The 18,155-nt window shown below is 44.0% G+C and overlaps 1 protein-coding gene across 2 annotated transcripts in view; it reads right to left on the bottom strand.

The window, feature by feature from the left end:
• The window catches only part of RIMS4 (regulating synaptic membrane exocytosis 4), a 109,190-nt gene that overhangs the window by 70,002 nt on the left and 21,033 nt on the right, over positions 1–18,155 (bottom strand). The gene's annotated exons all lie outside the window — the stretch shown is intronic.

Genomic DNA, 18,155 nt, shown 5'->3' with positions numbered 1-18,155 from the left:
TTGAAAGGCAGATGTGGAATGCCGCTCTCCTCTAGAGCTGAGCTGAAACTTCTCAGGAAACCCCCCCGCCCCAATGTTTTTCAGCCCCCAAAACCCCACTTTGGAATATTTCACACATATTACAAGAATAATTAGCAAAACGTGCATACTGTTTTGTAATCAGTGAAGCAGGTGGTGAATTATGGATCCAACCCAATATATTTGAATAGGGTTGAAAGAAGCCCTAATTCCACTTCTCTTAACCCATGGATCATACCGCTGGAGGAAGCAAGCCAAACATCTAAGCCCTACTGGGGCATCAGGATCCTATTGTTACAATCCCATGGAGCCACTGAGTGGAGCTGTACTGGTCAGGCCTGTCCATACCTTTGTTTCCCAGTTTGCCTTGATTTCCCCCATGCAGGGCTCTATGTCACAGGGAATGTGGCATGTGCCGGGAATGGGGCCCCCATTTAATGTCAGGGACTGGGCAGAGGAGGAATGGTGGAGACCACCTTCCCAGCCTGACCCTTCCAGAGAAGAAGACGACAGTTGAGAATTACAACAGGGGTTTGAGCAGCCACTGTGACCACATAACATCGGTCTTGAAAGACCCACATTGGCTCCCAGAATGTTTCTGAGCACAATTCAAAGTGTTGGTGCTGACTTTTAAAGCCCTAAATGGCCTCGGTCCAGGATACCTAAAGGAGCGTCTCCACCCCCATCATTCTGCCCGGACACTGAGGTCCAGTGCCGAGGGCCTTCTGGCAGTTCGCTCGCTGTGAGAAGCCAAGTTACAGGGAACCAGGCAGAGGGCCTTCTCAGTAGTGGCACCCACCCTGTGGAACACCCTCCCACCAGGTGTCAAAGAGAATAACAACTACAGTGGGTTACATACGCTTCAGGTTACATATGCTTCAGGTTACAGACTCCACTAACCCATAAATAGTACCTCGGGTTAAGAACTTTGCTTCAGGATGAGAACAGAAATCATGCTCCAGCGGCACGGCAGCAGTGAGAGGTCCCATTAGCTAAAGTGGTGCTTCAAGTTAAGAACAGTTTCAGGTTAAGAACGGACCTCCAGAACGAATTAAGTACTTAACCCGAGGTACCACTGTGCCAGACTTTTAGAAGACACCTGAAGGCATCCCTGTTTAGGGAAACTTTTACTGTTTAATAGATTATTGTATTTTAATATTCTGTTGGAAGCCGCCCAGAGTGGCTGGGGAAACCCAGCCAGATGAGCAGGGTATAAATAAATTATTATTATTATTATTATTATTATTATTATTATTATTATTATTATTATTATCATCATCATCATCATCATCATCACAGCTCAGAGGCAGATAAGGGGAAAAGCTGGGAAACAATGGGAGAGGAGCAAGAAGAAGCACCGGGGGCGGGGGGAGTGGACAGCTGATGGATACAGCGTCTTTAGAAAGCATTCCAGACCCCCCCTGTCCCAGAGCCGGGTGGGCATTGAAAGCAGAGAGCTCAGAGGCCAAGGGCACAGCTCAGCACCAGTAGTGTTGATGCATAATGGGAGAGAGGGAGGGGGTGGAGACTCAGTTGGAGCAACGCCATTACTCTAAGAGGCTGCATTTCTAAGCCTCTCTCTGTGAATATTGAATAAAAAGCATTGGTGATAACCAATCCATTCCTGGCAACCTACCATGGGGGTCGGATCCTCTGGTGCCTGACACTTAATGACTTTTCTCTAACATGTGGGTGACGGCAGAAGGTGGGGGCATGATGGGGGAGAGTCAGCAGGCACAGGATCACTGAACTGCAGAGCTGGAAGAGACCGCAAGGGTCATCTAGTCCAACCCCACAATCATGACAGTAATCACAAAATCCTCCTCTCTGAATTGGACTATGGAAGATGCTGTCGTTGTTTGCTGCTAGTGTGCTGTCTGAGCTTTCTGCTGCTGCTATTGGTAATGGGGGGGGCAGGATAGCGGTCTGTATTTTTTATGAATTGCATGCATCTTGTGTGAAAGCGGTTTTGCCTGTGTATTTTATTACAATGTGTATTTTATTACTGTGTATTTTATTACAATGTATTTTTATTTTATTTTATTACAATGTATTTTTACTCATGTTTTAAACAATATAAGTCACGCGGGGACCTTTTAAATTTAAACAATAGCCATAGCAACAACAACAACAAAATTCCATGCGGAATGAACGAACTGAAATTTCTCAAAGAGAATTTTCAGCTATCCGCCCCCTCAGCCTTCCACCAAACTGTTGGGAGAAATTCAACCACACCTAGAGAATATGTGGGAAATTGGCCCTTCCCCATCTTTTATTTTTGTATTTGTTTTATTTTTTGCAACCTGAAAACAGTGTGGAGAATCTCAAGAGGCCTTTTTGCTGAGCCCCACATTTTGCTGGCAGGAGAGGGCACTGAGAGCGACAGTGAATGAGTGAGCTGTTTGTACGGTCTACATTCTAGTTACCCAATGACGAAACAAGAGAAATACATTCAATATTTCCATGCAGATTCTATTTGTTGCTATGGAGCGCAGTAGCGAATCAAGCACTGTGTGTCTGTGGGGCTTGATGGCTGGTACATGCTGATAAAATACAGTTTATAATTCAGGCTCCACGGGGATCTATATTATTTTTATACAAATTAAGCTTCACCTCCTCATTTCCAGAATTTCAAATCTCAACATATATACTAGCAAAGCAAGCAAACTGCTTTTGATCCGTAAACCCAGCAATTTCCACTAACACCACTGGAAACTGCTCTGTCATCAAAGAGGCCTTGATTTCAGTCTAACAAAACAACACCTGAATCTGTGCCTTTATTATTTTGTCGGGAAGCTATTACAATGTAGAATCTGTCTCGAATAAAGCCCACCTCATCCATTTATGCTTAAGAAACACAGAGCTGTATTCTTTCCCTCTTCATCCCCAAAGCACGAGTGCTTCTGCTGTGGCATCTGGTCAAATCGGCGTCAGAAAGTATTTCACGGGCCCCTAATATGCAACCTGTAACGATGCTTTTGTTGACAAGATAAAAGTGCTGAACATGTTTTGCCATTGCCATGCTGTTGTCAGATTGTTGCAGTTAAAACTTGCTGGACCTCCACATAATGTAGGAGATTCAAACACTGAGAGCCAGGCTAGATGGCGCAGTGCTTAGAAATGTTACCATGAAATAAATGAAGACAGACTAACTTTTGCCAAGCAGAATTTTACTAGGTATGCATCAGCCATAGGAAGCTTCCTTATACCAAGTCAGTATACCAGTTGCTCTGTCCAGCTCTGTTCATCTACTGCAGGGTTTGGCAACATGGTGGCCTCCTGATGTTGCTGGACTACAACTCCCATCATCCCTGACCATTGGCCGTGCTGGTTGGAGCTGGTGGCGATTATAGTCCATCATCATAGGCAAGGCATGATATACATGGACGGGCAGTGACTCACCAGGGTTTTAAATAGGAGATAGTCCCAGCCTACCGTCAGGGTAGTTAGATGACTACAAACTCAGAGGATTAGTCAAGTTTCCCAAATCATAAGGCTATCAGCTATCCAAGATATCTGAAGGGCTTCAGAATGCCCAAGGTTGTTGCATAGTCTCTTAGATACTATGCTCACAACAGAGCCTTCTTTCAACCTTCTTGGGTGCTGCATCTTCAGGGCTTCAGCAAGGGTAGGGGCAGACCGTGGTAACATGGCGCCCTGTGTGAGGCCAAAATTTGACACGTCCAGCCCAGCCCTTGCGCTGGGTAAGTGAGGTGCTAGGCTTTGGGAAGGAGGCATGAGGGCTCTGGCAGGGTCCTAGAGATCTTCCAGTTCCTTCCCAAAGCTTGGCAAGTGCTCACAGGACCTTGAGAAGGAGGTGGAAGGACTCTAAGACCCTGTCAGAGCTCTCCTTCCCAAAAGCCCAAAGCCTTCTTGCTGTGTAGTAGCCCCCTCCATACCTATGTACCCATTTAGATCCTGGTTAGGGAAATTATGGGCTGAAATACCATGTTATGCATCAGAGCGCTCATCATGAAATCACAATAGCTTAGTGAACCCTTTTTACCTGGCATTAATCATGCACCATTTAACCTCCACTTTGCCCCTTTCACATTCTTCTTTTCGTTTTCACGTCCCTCATTTTCCGAGCCATTTTTACATACCTTGCTAATTGCATCTTTCGGTGTCGCATGCTGGTGAAACCCACTCAATTTGGACTAGAGGCCAGCTTGATGTATTAAATGCACAGTATATTGCCAGTTACTGAAATGTTAGTGCGCGTGTGCAATATTAGTGGAAGATATTCACATATAGTTCAGCTCATTAGACGGACCACTGGCAACGCATTCAGGAGAGGGGAGTGAATAAATGAGCCATTTATATCATAGTGTGTTCATGTAGATCTGGAAAGGGTAAGGGGAGCAGTGGTTTGCCCAAATGCATATATTATTCTCTCTGACACAGAATTTTGGTTAGTTTTTTGACTGCCTAGGTTTTTGTTTTGTTCTTCAAGGCTTACAGCTAATCTTGAAAATGCATAAATGGTGCCATGTCAGGGCCACTTGTCTGCACATTCATTTTTAATTATGATGATGATGATTTCAATATATTACCTGGCCATCACCATTGGTTTCCGGGGAGGGCTACAACTATTAAAATTTAAATATTAAAAATAGTTTAAAACAAGTCACACTCACAGGAATAGGGTGGGTCCTGAAAAACATGTATCTCAGGTGTCAAAGGCCAATGTAAAAAGTTGCATCTTCAGCATACATCAGAAATAATCATAATAATTTTATTATTTATTCCCCGCCCATCTGACTGGGTATGAGAAACATGCCAGATGCAGCTTGGTGGGAAGGGAATTCCGCAACCTAGGAGCATGTGAATGTATCATGTGAATCTCTTAAAGAGACTTGTTTATATATTTCATAATATGTTTATTTAGGATGCTTTTATCTTGCCCTTCATCTTATAGTCTCAGTTAAAATACAAGCCGCCTAAGAGCCAGATAGACCAGATAAAACCTGAAATCAACTGAGGTTAAATCATAAAGATTTGTGGAAACAACACAACTTGGCTAGATCTACACAGCTATTAAAAACGCTCTAAAAACACTCTGCAAAAAAAAAAAGTTGTAAATTTCACAATCGAAAAAAATATTGAGTTGCGAGTTCAGCTCTACAGCGCCATCTGGTGACACTGTTACAACACATTTATAATGCTGTATTTTGATTAATGTAGCTGAGTCCCTTGTCAGGGCAACAGAAACAACCTGGCACAGAAATATAGTTGGCGCCAGGCATAATTCTTGGGGCAGGGCATTCCACAATTGGGGTATGATCATGCAAAAAAGCTCTCACACTGGCCAGTGCTGCAAGAATCTCTCCTAATAGTGGGACCATGAGATGGTGTCTCCTTCCGACTGGAGAGGCTTGGACAGGCTGATCTAAAGAGAAGTCCTCATTCAGATCCCTGGGTCCCGGGTGATTTAGATATTACAGGTGAATATCAGCATGTTAAATTCTGACCAGAAACATATAGGTAGGGAAGTTTTTAATTATTATTATTAATATTATTATTATTGTTATTGTTATTATTATAATTTAGGTAGCCAATGAAGTGCTTTCAGGGAGATCTAAACCAAAACCCCCGGAGAGACCAACATTGGGTACACCTTGTGAACTTTATTTATAATTCTGTGCTTATGATAGACACGAAAGCCTATACCCCACCAAGCTCCAAAGAAACCTGCTCTGAGGGACCTCCACAGCAGTTTCTTAGATAAAAAATTTTGGGGGGAGGGGACTCCAATATCAATGGGATGTGATATCAGGGGCTGTGAGAGGGAGGGGAGATTGTGAAAAAAAAGGTGCCAAGAACAAACACTTTCCAGAGTACAGTGGTACCTCGGTTTAGGAACTTAATCCGTTCCAGAAGTCCGTTCTTAAACTGAGGTGTGCTTTCCCTAATGAGGCCTCCCACCACGAGTGCCCTTCCACCGTTTGGCTTCTGTTCTTAGACCAAGGTAAAGTTCGCAAACCTTCTGGTTTTGCAGAGTTCGTAAACCGAATAGTTCGTAAACAGGTTTGTTCTTAAACCGAGGTACCACTGGACCTCTGGATACAGCGAAATATAAGATCATTTCTATTGCCACCACCCACTCCCCTTGGTACGGGACTTTTCTGAGTTGCCATTTCCTGGCCCTACTAGAACAGAAGCCATTAGAAAGGCGTTGACATTGAGCTTTGCATGAGAGCTATGGGTCAAGAAAAATAAAGTCATACCAAGGTGACAGATGCCTTTATAAATAACTGAGATTGATGGCAGATGGTGGAGAAGCAGCCAGCCTGCAAAAATGTAAGCAACGTAGATGAATTATTCATTTTCAAAGGAAGAGAACAAGACTAAGGAAAGCCAAGAATAGTGGGGAAGGAGGGACGCAAGGAAACATGCAGCTGCCCGGCTACTATGAACAGCCATGGCACAACATTCTAAAGTTATGCTTATGATGATGCCATCGGAAGGCACTGATGGGCTACTTTATAAGCCAAGAGGCAAGGATTTATGAAAAGAATCAAGGGATTGGGGATTTGGGGTTCTGTCACAATTCCAAATCATCATGGAATGAGCCTGGTGTCTCCTTCCCCTGCTGTGCAGTCCACTTCAATTAATGACTACCTTTTAATGAAAGAGGAGAGTGCAAAATATGGTCTGAAGCTCAACATCAAAAAAACGAAGATCATGGCCACTGGTCCCATCACCTCCTGGCAAATAGAAGGGGAAGAAATGGAGGCAGTGAGAGATTTTACTTTCTTGGGCTCCATGATCACTGCAGATGGTGACCACAGTCACGAAATTAAAAGATGCCTGCTTCTTGGGAGAAAAGCGATGACAAACCTAGACAGCATCTTAAAAAGCAGAGACATCAAAGGTCCGTATAGTTAAAGCTATGGTTTTCCCAGTAGTGATGTATGGAAGTGAGAGCTGGACCATAAAGAAGGCTGATCACTGAAGAATTGATGCTTTTGAATTATGGTGCTGGAGGAGACTCTTGAGAGTCCCATGGACTGCAAGAGGATCAAACCTATCCATTCTGAAGGAAATCAGCCCTGAGTGCTCACTGGAAGGACAGATCCTGAAGCTGAGGCTCCAATACTTTGGGCACCTCATGAGAAGAGAAGACTCCCTGGAAAAGACCCTGATGTTGGGAAAGATGGAGGGCACAAGGAGAAGGGGACAACTGAGGACAAGATGGTTGGATGGTGTTCTCAAAGCTACGAACATGAATTTGACCAAACTGCGGGAGGCAGTGGAAGACAGGCGTGCCTGGCGTGCTCTGGTCCATGGGGTCACAAAGAGTTGGACACGACTAAACAACGAAACAACAACAACGCAAACTGTATTTTGTGGCAACGTCTACACTAGCAAACCGTACGTGAATAAGTGCAAGCACAAACCATAGTCTGCTGGTTATAAACCATGGCTTGTATAAAAGGGGAAGGAAGAAGTTGGAGTGGGATATGTGGCACAATGTTCAATTTTGGCATTTCATGTGAACCAGCCCACAGTGAAAACTGATTGCAAGGTGCTTGAGGTGGGAAGACTGAACTGGAATGGAGGTACGCAGGAGGTCCCAGGTTCAATTTCTGACAACTCTAAGCAAGGATGGGAAACATTCCTGTCCAAAACCCTGGAAAACTGCAACCAGCTTGAGCCAGCTGGACCAATGGTTTGGCTCATCACCACACAGCTCCTGTTCCTCCTATGAGATGAAAAAGACTTGCATCATTTGAGTTCTTCTCGTATAATCCCCCAAAGGGCATGCAATGCTTGATGCATTGACTTCGAAGGAAAGCCACCAATCCCCTAGAAGCAAAGGCCTTCTCTTGTTGAACAATTGAGGCTACTTTAAAAAGAAAGCGCTTTGATTTGTGTCCCATCATTAGCTCCATTATTATGGTTGTGAATGACCATTGTTTCAATTCCTAATGTGTTTATTTCCTTTGCTTGAAATAATGAGATATGTGTCTGGAAAAGCAGCCTGTAAACAGAGAGGTATTCTCTCTCTCTCTCTCTCTCTCTCTCTGTGTGTGTGTGTGTGTGCGCGTGCGTGCGTGCGTGAGAGAGAGAGAGAGAGAGAGATTTGCACAATGCATCATCATCATTTTAGTTTCATGCTGCCTTTCAATAGTTAAAACCATGCTCAATGTGACTTACAATACGAAGAGATTTACAGTGGTACCTCAGGTTACATACGCTTCAGGTTACATACGCTTCAGGTTACAGACTCTGCTAACCCAGAAATAGTGCTTCAGGTTAAGAACTTCGCTTCAGGATCAGAACAGAAATCGGGGTCCGGCGGCGCGGCAGCAGCAGGAGGCCCCATTAGCTAAAGTGGTGTTTCAGGTTAAGAACAGTTTCAGGTTAAGAACAGACCTCCGGAACGAATTAAGTACTTAACCTGAGGTACCACTGTACATGATTACAAAAATAACCAAAATAACCAAAGTTGAGTTACAAACAACAGAAATAAAATGTATTTCAAAGTGCACCACCAAACTGAAACCATTTCCACATAAATCGTAAGATCAAAAAGTAAGGAAACAAAAATAACCTCCACAATATCCAGAAAAACCCCCAGCAAAAAACCCTAAACAATTACCCCAGCCCAGTTCTCTTCAGCAGCCTCGGCTTCTGCAGCTGGAGTCAGTCCGTGCCCCACCCTCCCAGGCCAGGTGGGGGAAAGGCGAGCAAGGCAGGGAGCAGTTCATCCAGAACTCACAGCCAAGAATGCGCACACCTAATGCTCCTTGATCTTTCAGATAAACAGTATTTGTTTGTGGAAGTAATTAATGAAGCTGTTTCCTCAACGCGGCTACAATTATGTGGCTATTAATACCCAGTGACATCACTCCTGGAGTGATTCACAGATGCAAAATTTGTAGGTGTTCAATAGCTGGTTGTCAAGTCAAACGGAACAATGTTAAATATAGTCCAGATTTGTCCTGGATTTGTTTTTAAAATAAAATAAAATAAAATAGTAGCTTTAAGCAGCTGCACACCTGCAGGACTCACGGCATAACAAGAGAGACACCAGGACACAAGCTATTTAAATGAGTATTTAAGATCAGCACAATGAAAACGTGCTTTTCCACAAAGATGGGGAAACCAAGCAAAACTGGGTCAATGAATTCTTTATGAAACTTGACCCAAGAAAGATGTATTAGTGTCTAGTGATCGTTCTCCGCCTTCCCTTATGTGTGCAAGGAACAGATAAGCTGTTAAAATTCCTTGTCAAGAAGCCTGATGGCCTTTCTCATGCAACTGATCGAAATTAGATGGTAACCACTTCAGAGTCACAGACTCTGATGGAGAGTCTCATTCATTGTATTCTGTTTTATTTTGAACCATTTCTCGGCTGCTTTTCTGGGAAACGCCCATCCAAAGCAGCTGACAGAGATAAAGATACAGCGCGAGATTGGTAACACAGAAATCAAAAACTCACCCAGCTCTCCTCAGAAGCTAGAAAACCAATGAAAGAAACCCAATAATAGCCACAATCCAAGCACTAAAGCTGAAATCTTCACAGCTAAGCATTCTGCTGATGGATATTCTGCTTGCGTAAGAACCCAACGTACTTGCTTAGCTGAAGACCCCACAACTCATGCACCCTCCTTCCTCACATGCAAACATATTGCTGTGGTCCTCTGCTGATATCTGCATATCTGACAGAGTTTATACAGAACCACTATGGACTGGGCAGCCTTCAAGGCTAACTCTCCACTGTAATAACAGAAATGCCCTGGGGAAAAGTTAGTTGTCTTTCTCCAGAACTGTTGAGAACTTCATAAACGGCTGAGTATAATGCTACAACAAAGGGATGCAGAACTTGTGGCCCTACAGATATTGTTGGATTTGAGCTCCATCAGACCCAGCCGCCATGGTTTATGGTCAGAGATTATGGGAGTACAGTGGTACCTCTGGTTAAGAACTTAATTCGTTCTGGACGTCCGTTCTTAACCTGAAACTATTCTTAACCTGAGGTACCACTTTAGCTAATGGGGCCTCCCACTGCCACCACGCGATTTCTGTTCTCATCCTGAAGCAAAGTTCTTAACCCGAGGTACTATTTCTGGGTTAGCGGAGTCTGTAACCTGAAGTGTCTGTAACCCAAGGTACCACTGTACTCCACAGGGACCTCAACCCTGCTCTACTGTGATCATTGAAGACTGCTCTGAGCATGCCTTTGAACAAATCTAGCACCAACAGTACCACTGTGACAGGAGTTCGCCTGATCCATCACTGGTTTCCTTGGGCATGTGTATCAAGCGCCAATGATTAGTCTGGATCACCTATTAAAATAGATTCATCATAAAAAAGGACCCAACAAAGTAAGCACTGGCCATCGTAGACCTGAGATCATCTTCTGAGGCCTTCTTCATGCGCCTCCTCCTTGAGAGGTCCGGAGGGTGGCAACACGAGAATGTGCCTTCTCTGCAGTGGCTCCCTGTCTGTGGAATGCTTTCATTGCTCATCACTGCTTGCCAGAATCAGCAGAGGCAACCAATATATTGTACAAGTTCAGAAAATGTACCCACATGTCCTTAAGTCATCCAGGTCAACGAATTAAGCTTTTCCTCATGGAAAACTTGGGTTGCAGATGGGGATGGGCAATCCGTTTCTCATTTTTCCAATCTTAATTCAAGTTTTCAACATTTCCACATAAGTTTGCAATTTTTTTAAAAAAAATCAAATAATATATTCTACCAAAAAAATAAAAATGAAAATTCACCAACATTTTAGTGTCTCCTGATTTTTGCAATACAATCCCCCACCCCAAATAATGCATTTTTGTCTGTTAGTTTCACTAATATATGCACTTTTGAGGACACTTTACCCCAGTATATGCATTTTTGTATGTGTTACTTGGCTAGAGACCTCCCTGCGAAATCTGGAGAAGTGTGAATTTCAAAGGATGTATCTGAAGAAGTGTGCATGCACACGAAAGCTCATACCAAGAACTAACTTAGTTGGTCTTTAAGGTGCTACTGGAAGGAATTTTTTTTGTTTTCAAAGGATGGTTGGTGTTTCAGTTCGTGCCTTGTTTTGGAAAATACAAATTAGGTAGATTTGCCTTAAATGCAAAATGGAATCAAAATTCTCTCCCATCCCTAGTTCCATGTAAGTATAGGATTTTTTTTTTTTTTAAAAAAGCACCCAGTCTTGGCTATGCTATGGCTGCAATCCTATGCTTATTTATTTCAGAGTAAAAGGACCCCTGACCATTAGATCCAGTCGTGACCAACTCTGGGGTTGCGGCGCTCTTCTCGCTTTATTGGCCGAGGGAGCCGGCGTACAGCTTCCGGGTCATGCGGTCAGCATGACTAAGCCGCTTCTGGTGAACCAGAGCAGCGCACGGAAACGCCATTTACCTTCCCGCCAGAGTGGTACCTATTTATCTACTTGCACTTTGACGTGCTTTCAAACTGCTAGGTTGGCAGGAGCAGGGACTGAGCAACGGGAGCTCACCCCGTCGTGGGGATTCGAACTGCCAACCATCTGATCAGCAAGCTCTAGGCTCTGTGGTTTAAACCACAGTGCCACCCGCGTCCCTTATTTCAGAGTAGTCCCAGTGAATTCTATGAGAGCTGTTTCCACATAGTATCACACCGCATCTAGTGTGGAGGAAAGATTCACTGGGCTGAGAAAGGCTGCCTTCCTCACTTACAATAATGATTAACAATGGAAAGGATTTTTCCTTGTAGATCTTAGGCACCTTTGCTCATTCATCCCCAAACTAAAGGGCAAATGGGCAGCAAGCCATCAGGCAGTCACGTTTCCAAAGCCCTGCCTGCTCTTTGCAAGCAGCTTCACATCTGAGACTCAAAAAACTGGCCTTCTGGAGTCTGAATGGATAGGATGCACTAATTAAGTATCTGTGTGATAAGGAAATCACATGGCCGTGTCCTTGAATAAATCAGTACGCAGAAAAGAGCTGAATGTCATCCATGCCAATTTCCTGGTCTGTCAATGGGGCACAGTTGAGGGTTGAGCAGAGCAAACAACAGGAATGTTTATTCACAAACATTTCACTTATGAATGACTAAGCTTAGGTTCAAATGTGTGTATCTTTTGCATCTGCTTTTAAGAGAAATTAAATTGAACACTTAGGTTCAAATGTGTGCCTTTTGCATCTGCTTTTAAAATAAATTTCTTGGCTTGTACCAAATGCCTCTGGTGTGTGTGTACCACATATATTATGAAACACAGGGAATAAACAGAGGGCTTATCCTTGCCCCATTTATGTGGACAGAATGAATCCATGTACACTTTCAAGAAACAATCATATGCTCATCTAGAAAAGTTACATGGACAACCCATTTCACTATAACATTTCTAAACCTGTATACAGTACTTGTGAAAGCAATTCAAGATACCGTTTTGAGCAACAAATATTGCATGCATTTTAAAAAATATATCTGACTGCCAATTGCGGTAACTCACTAATTGGCTGCCAATTACCGTATTTTTCGCTCCATAAGACGCACCAGACCACAAGACGCACCTAGTTTTTGGAGGAGGAAAACAAGAAAAAATATATTCTGAATCTCAGAAGCCAGAACAGCAAGAGGGATCACTGTGCAGTGAAAGCAGCAATCCCTCTTGCTGTTCTGGCTTCTGGGATAGCTGCACAGCCTGCATTCGCTCCATAAGACGCACACACATTTCCCTTAATTTTAAGGAGGGGAAAAGTGAGTCTTATAGAGCAAAAAATACGGTAGTTTCCAGGCCCAATTCAAAGTGCTGGTGCTGACCTATAAAGCCTTACATGGCTCAGGAACTCAATACCTTAAAGTCCACCTCTTCCCCACATGAACCAACCTGGACCCTGTGCTTGTCATCTGAGGCCCTTCTCTATGTCCCGCTTCCCCAAGAGGTTCGGGCCTTTTCTGTGGTGGCTCCCCATTTGTGGAATGCTATCCCCAGAGAGGCTTGCCTGGCACCATCATTACATGTCTTTGGGTGCCAGGAGAAGACATTCCTCTTTACCCAGGCCTTCTGCCGTTAAACAATCTATGGCCTTAGAAATGTGGAGGGACTGTTGTTATGATTTTTCTTCCTGAGGCTGTTTTATTGTCTTTTATTATTATGCTATGTTAGGGATGCCATAGGCTGGTACATAAATGTTAATAACAATATTCAGTAATACTTAAAATGTAAAGGATTCCATTCTTTTAAGATGATCATTTCTCATGTCTTTATTATCCATTAAATAGGTTGGGGTTGATGTAATATACAAAACAGGCGGTGGTTGGCTGTGAACTGTGATTAGTAACAGGCTACAGTGCAAGAGATAGTTTGCTTCTCTGTGCATGATTGAACCCAGTGTTCCTCATGCCACAAAACCATGCATCTAGTTTTGTTTTGTTTTTAATGTAAACTACATTTGCTTCTCACCGCCGGGGAAGAACTGGCCTCAAAGTGATTTCAATTAATTGCTTTTTTGATTAAAAAAAATTGCTTCACAGTGCAATCCTAGACTTGCAGACCAGGGAAGCAAATCATACTGAGGTCAAGGAGGCTTACTCCCAGGTAAGTGAGTGTGGAGATTTCGGCTGCAATCCTATAGCCAACTTCCTGGGAGTTAGCCCCATTGAACTCAATGGGATTTGCTTCTAGTAGGATTGTATAGGATTGCACTGCTGGAAGCCATTTTGATTCTGATAAAGTAGACATATGGGTAGTCCAATACTGTTCATGTTTCACCAGATGTATATTCTGAATTATACTGGACCGATTCTCGCATAAGCGTGCAGAAGACCAAAGCCTTATTCTGTGTACACATACTTATTTGCTCTGCAACCAGTGTGCCCTCACTGCTGGTTTGGGAACCGATGATAGCCACAATCCATATGGATCCTATATTTATCCTGTCATTTCTTATGAAATATTACAGCTTGATGTGTTTCCCCTCCAAACCAGCTTCGATCCAAATTGAGAAAATGTACAGCCTAGCTCCAATTTGCGCTGGTAAAGTACACATAGCCAAAGACACAGAGGAGGGAAACAAGCAGGGGAATAAACTTCTATGGGGAAAAAATAGTTACTATTTTTGCAGCAACAGATCGAGACTGATTGTATTTTGCAAAATACTACTTTACAAAGGACTTGCTAATGAGCGAGCGTAACAGATGTTAAGTATCTTTGTTCCCCTTCTTGCTTATAAATAAATACTTGGGGAGGGGGAATTGTGAATGTGGAAGAGTCCCTTGCAATAGGAGAGAGAGAGAGAGAGAGAGAGAGAGAGAGAGAGCGCATTCTATTACTGTAATGCAAGAAATAAACACCGTAAACTATTTATGCACCAAAGATGCATCAACAGAGAAATGAAGAGTCCTGGAGGGACTCATGTCATGTGCCAAAGTGACAGCAAGGGTTGAATTATTTATAGGCGTGCAGAAAGCACTGATTAAGACATGAATGAAACCAGAAACAACTGCAGCATGGGTAGATCCTACCAAAAAGCCACAGGTTTATGTATGGGGAGAAGAAGAAAAACTTCCCACAGCTAATGGCATTAATGAGTAGCTGACATCTTGCACTGTAACAGCAGCCAAAAATCACTGCCTCGCTTGACTGCATTTGGAAAGGCCAATTTTTGCAAAATAACCTAAGTGCAGGACAAACAGAGAGAGGCTGGATTAGAGCAACGGAGGACCATTGCCATGGCCCAAATCCTGTCCTTAATCATGTAGACTGGAAGCAGAGACACTGGCCGTGCTTGAGTTGTACAGATGCAACGCAGATCGAAATGGAAAGTTATATTAAAGAAAATGATCTTTAAAAATGGGTGGTGGGGGGACAAAGGGGAAAGAGACATTGATTTGACAAACCTTTGTGGAGCATCCGCAGTTTGAAAACGAAGCATCCATCAAACAAGACATGGGTCAGTGCAGCTTGTGACCTACCCAGCTGAACGATGTTTTATGGTGGCTCACCAGCAGCTTGATGACCTTCCTGGTTTTCAAGTTCTGGGCAGACAGTGAAAAGCAGGAGGTGGGCCACCTGGACATGGCTGGTCAGATTAATCACCAAGCACCACTATTTCATGTATGCCACTTTGTCAACTACAGTGGTACCTGGGGTTAAGAACTTAATTTGTTCTGGAAGTCCGTTCCTAACCTGAAACTGTTCTTCACCTGAGGTACCACTTTCACTAATGGGGCCTCCCACTGCCGCCGCGCCGCCACCACGCTATTTCTGTTCTCATCCTGAAGCAAAGTTCTTAACCCGAGGTACTATTTCTGGGTTAGCGGAGTGTGTAACCTGAAGCATCTGTAACTTGAGGTACCACTGTACTGTGAGCAGGGCCTTATCAGTGAGAAGGCCCTCCCTCAATAAGTTTTCAGTTTCATTTCCTCTTTTGCGCCCTTTTAGGCACAAACAAAGTCATTTCTGTTTCACCAGATTTGGGGGATGTTGAGCCTTTTTGAATATAGTGAAAAGTTCATAATAATCAGGGCTTTCTTTTAGCCGGAACTCGCTGGAACTCAGTTCCGGCACCTGTCAGGTGGGCGCCATTGCCATTCTAAGAGAATGAGGCAGGTGTTTGTGGTGAGTCCCGGCACCTATTTTTTTCTAGAAAAATAGCACTGATAATAATAGTAAATAAGAACAAAAAATAGGGTTCTTGACAGGTGTGTTTGGGCAGCCTTTCTTACCTCTCCACAATTAGATACATACCGTTGCTATTGAAAACCCTGTCAAACCCACCTGTCCTTCTTTGCATCTGGCCATAACCTCTATCAACACACCTTTACTAACTCGCTCTTTAGAACTACTGTGTCATTTCCCAGCGATCTCATTGGGGGAGGATGTACAGCCACGGAAGTCTGTGCCGATATCAAAGTGCAAGGCAGGGTACCATGGGATCTCTGCGTTGCCATGGAAATGTCCTCATACGGTGCAGCGTTTTGACACAGGCTGTTTCATTACAAGCGGCATCAATATGGTTCACATCAAGTTGCCTCCAGAGTTCACCGCAGTCGCTGCAGCAGCTGACAGCTAATTCAAGCTGCCCGGCTATTGGATCCCAACCAACCTGGCAGCCCTGAACTCCGGAGCACGTGAGAAAGCTTTTTTTTAGGAGCAACATTATAAATCTCCACGAGACCCAGCTTGAGTTGAATTAATTTTAATGAAATGATTTTAGAATGTTGTATTATTTTATTGTTGTTAGCCGCCCTGAGCCCGGCTTCGGCTGGGGAGGGCGGGATATAAATAATAATAATAATAATAATAATAATAATTCCATTATCTGCAAGGATGAACACCATCAGCATGTTAACATGTTGTTAACATGGCCACAACTCCCAAACAATGTACTTCAGGTATGTAGCACCATGAGAAAGAGAAGGCAGGCAGTTATATTGCTTTATGCCCTTCCCATAGTGGTAGGAACTTCCTACCACATTCTCCTTGCAAAGAGAGCACCCTGGAAACACACACAGATATACATCCAACTTGAGCATGGCAGGGAAATGAGCAAGCATCTTTTAAAGCATCCGCCAGAGGCTTCTACTCTCCCAGACAGCAGCAAAAACTTAAGATGCTTCCAGACTGTAAAACGGCAAAAGAGAGAGAAGCAAAAATGCAGCCAACAACCAGCTAGGAACAGGATCTCTTAAGGGCTTCACACTTACTTTTTGCCCCCCTCTTTCCAAGCACAGGTCCGTGCTGAAAAGCCCCATCTCTGAGCATTTTTGGTTCTGCCCCAAGCTTTCCCTGCAAAAACTCACTCATTAGTCCTCAATTGGAGCAAACATCAATTTGGGTTTTCTGCAGATTGCCGTTTGCTCTGATTAAGCTTTAAAGAGCATTGTTTTCACAGGGAAAGCTCTGGGGCAAAACAAAAACTGGTGCTCAGACACTTAGATTTAAAGCGCAGTCCATGCCTGGAAAGAGCAGAGGAAAGGTATCGTATTTTTCGCTCTATAGGACGCACTTTTTCCCCTCCAAAAATTAAGGGGAAATGTGTGTGCGTCCTATGGAGCGAATGCAGGCTCCTTGGCTTCAGCGATAGCAACACGAAGCCTCCAAAGTGCAGAGGGAGCGCTCCCTCCACGCTCCAGAGGCTTCACGTTGCTTTCACTGAAGCCTGGAGAGTGAGAGGGGTCGGTGCACACCGACCCCCCTCGCTCTCGAGGCTTCAAGGATAGCCGCCTGAAGCCTTCGGAGCGCAGCACGAGTTCCCACTGCGCTCCGGAGGCTTCAGGTTCCTTTCGCTGAAGCCAGGAGAGTCTTGCTTCAGGGATAGCTGCCTGAAGCCTCCAGAACACAGCGGGAGGTCCCACTGCGCTCCGGAGGCTTCGGGTTCCTTTTGCTGAAGCCGGGAGAGGAAGACTCTCCTGGCTTAAGCAGAGAGGGAGAGCTGTGCAGCGCCCCTTCAGCCAAGCAGGAGGAGAAATGGAAGGGGCTCCGTTTCTCCTGCCACTTCGCTGAAGGGGCGCTGAGCAGAGAGGGAGAGAATTTTTTTTCTTGTTCTCCCCCTCTAAAACAAGGTGCGTCCTATGGTCGGGTGCATCCTATAGAGCGAAAAATACGGTAAGTGTGAATAAGCCCTTATTAGCCTAAGGAGAATTGTGAAACAGCTAGAAGGACAACCATCTTTTGTACACTTGAACACTTGCTAATGGGCAGTGGTGATAAGCTGGTGCTTCTAGTGTCAGCCTTTGCTGACTGAAAGATGTTTCAGGAGTACCTAAGGCCACTCTAGCCAGGATGGAGCAGAGACAAATGTTCTGGGAGAAGAGAGAGCGCTCGGGGAGATAAAATATAATAGACCCAGTGAAGCTAAACTAGGTTCTGAGTTTTGCACTGGGCTGGAAGGAGAGCTTCAAGGAGATGCTGTTTACTTTTGGGGAAACTGAAGCCACTGTATAGATAGCTCGAGCGCAAGTATGCTCATCCATGCGCAATTTGAGAATAAACAAGATTTATCACAAAAATGCCACAGGCCTTCAGTGATCTCTCATTTAAAGAGAGACAAAACCCCTGGAATTTCTCATAGCTTAGGAAGAGGGGAGTGTATAATATGATTTATCCTGGGCAAGACAGCACAAAAGAAACAAAAGATTATCATAATGTGTTCCTCTTAGCTATTTGGCAAGCATGGAATAAACCCAAAGGGATGT

The sequence above is a fragment of the Podarcis muralis genome, chromosome 5, assembly GCF_964188315.1.
Source record: "Podarcis muralis chromosome 5, rPodMur119.hap1.1, whole genome shotgun sequence".
NCBI lineage: Eukaryota > Metazoa > Chordata > Lepidosauria > Squamata > Lacertidae > Podarcis > Podarcis muralis.
Note: the sequence above shows the minus strand (reverse complement) of the source record. Positions and strands in the feature narration are given on the sequence as shown.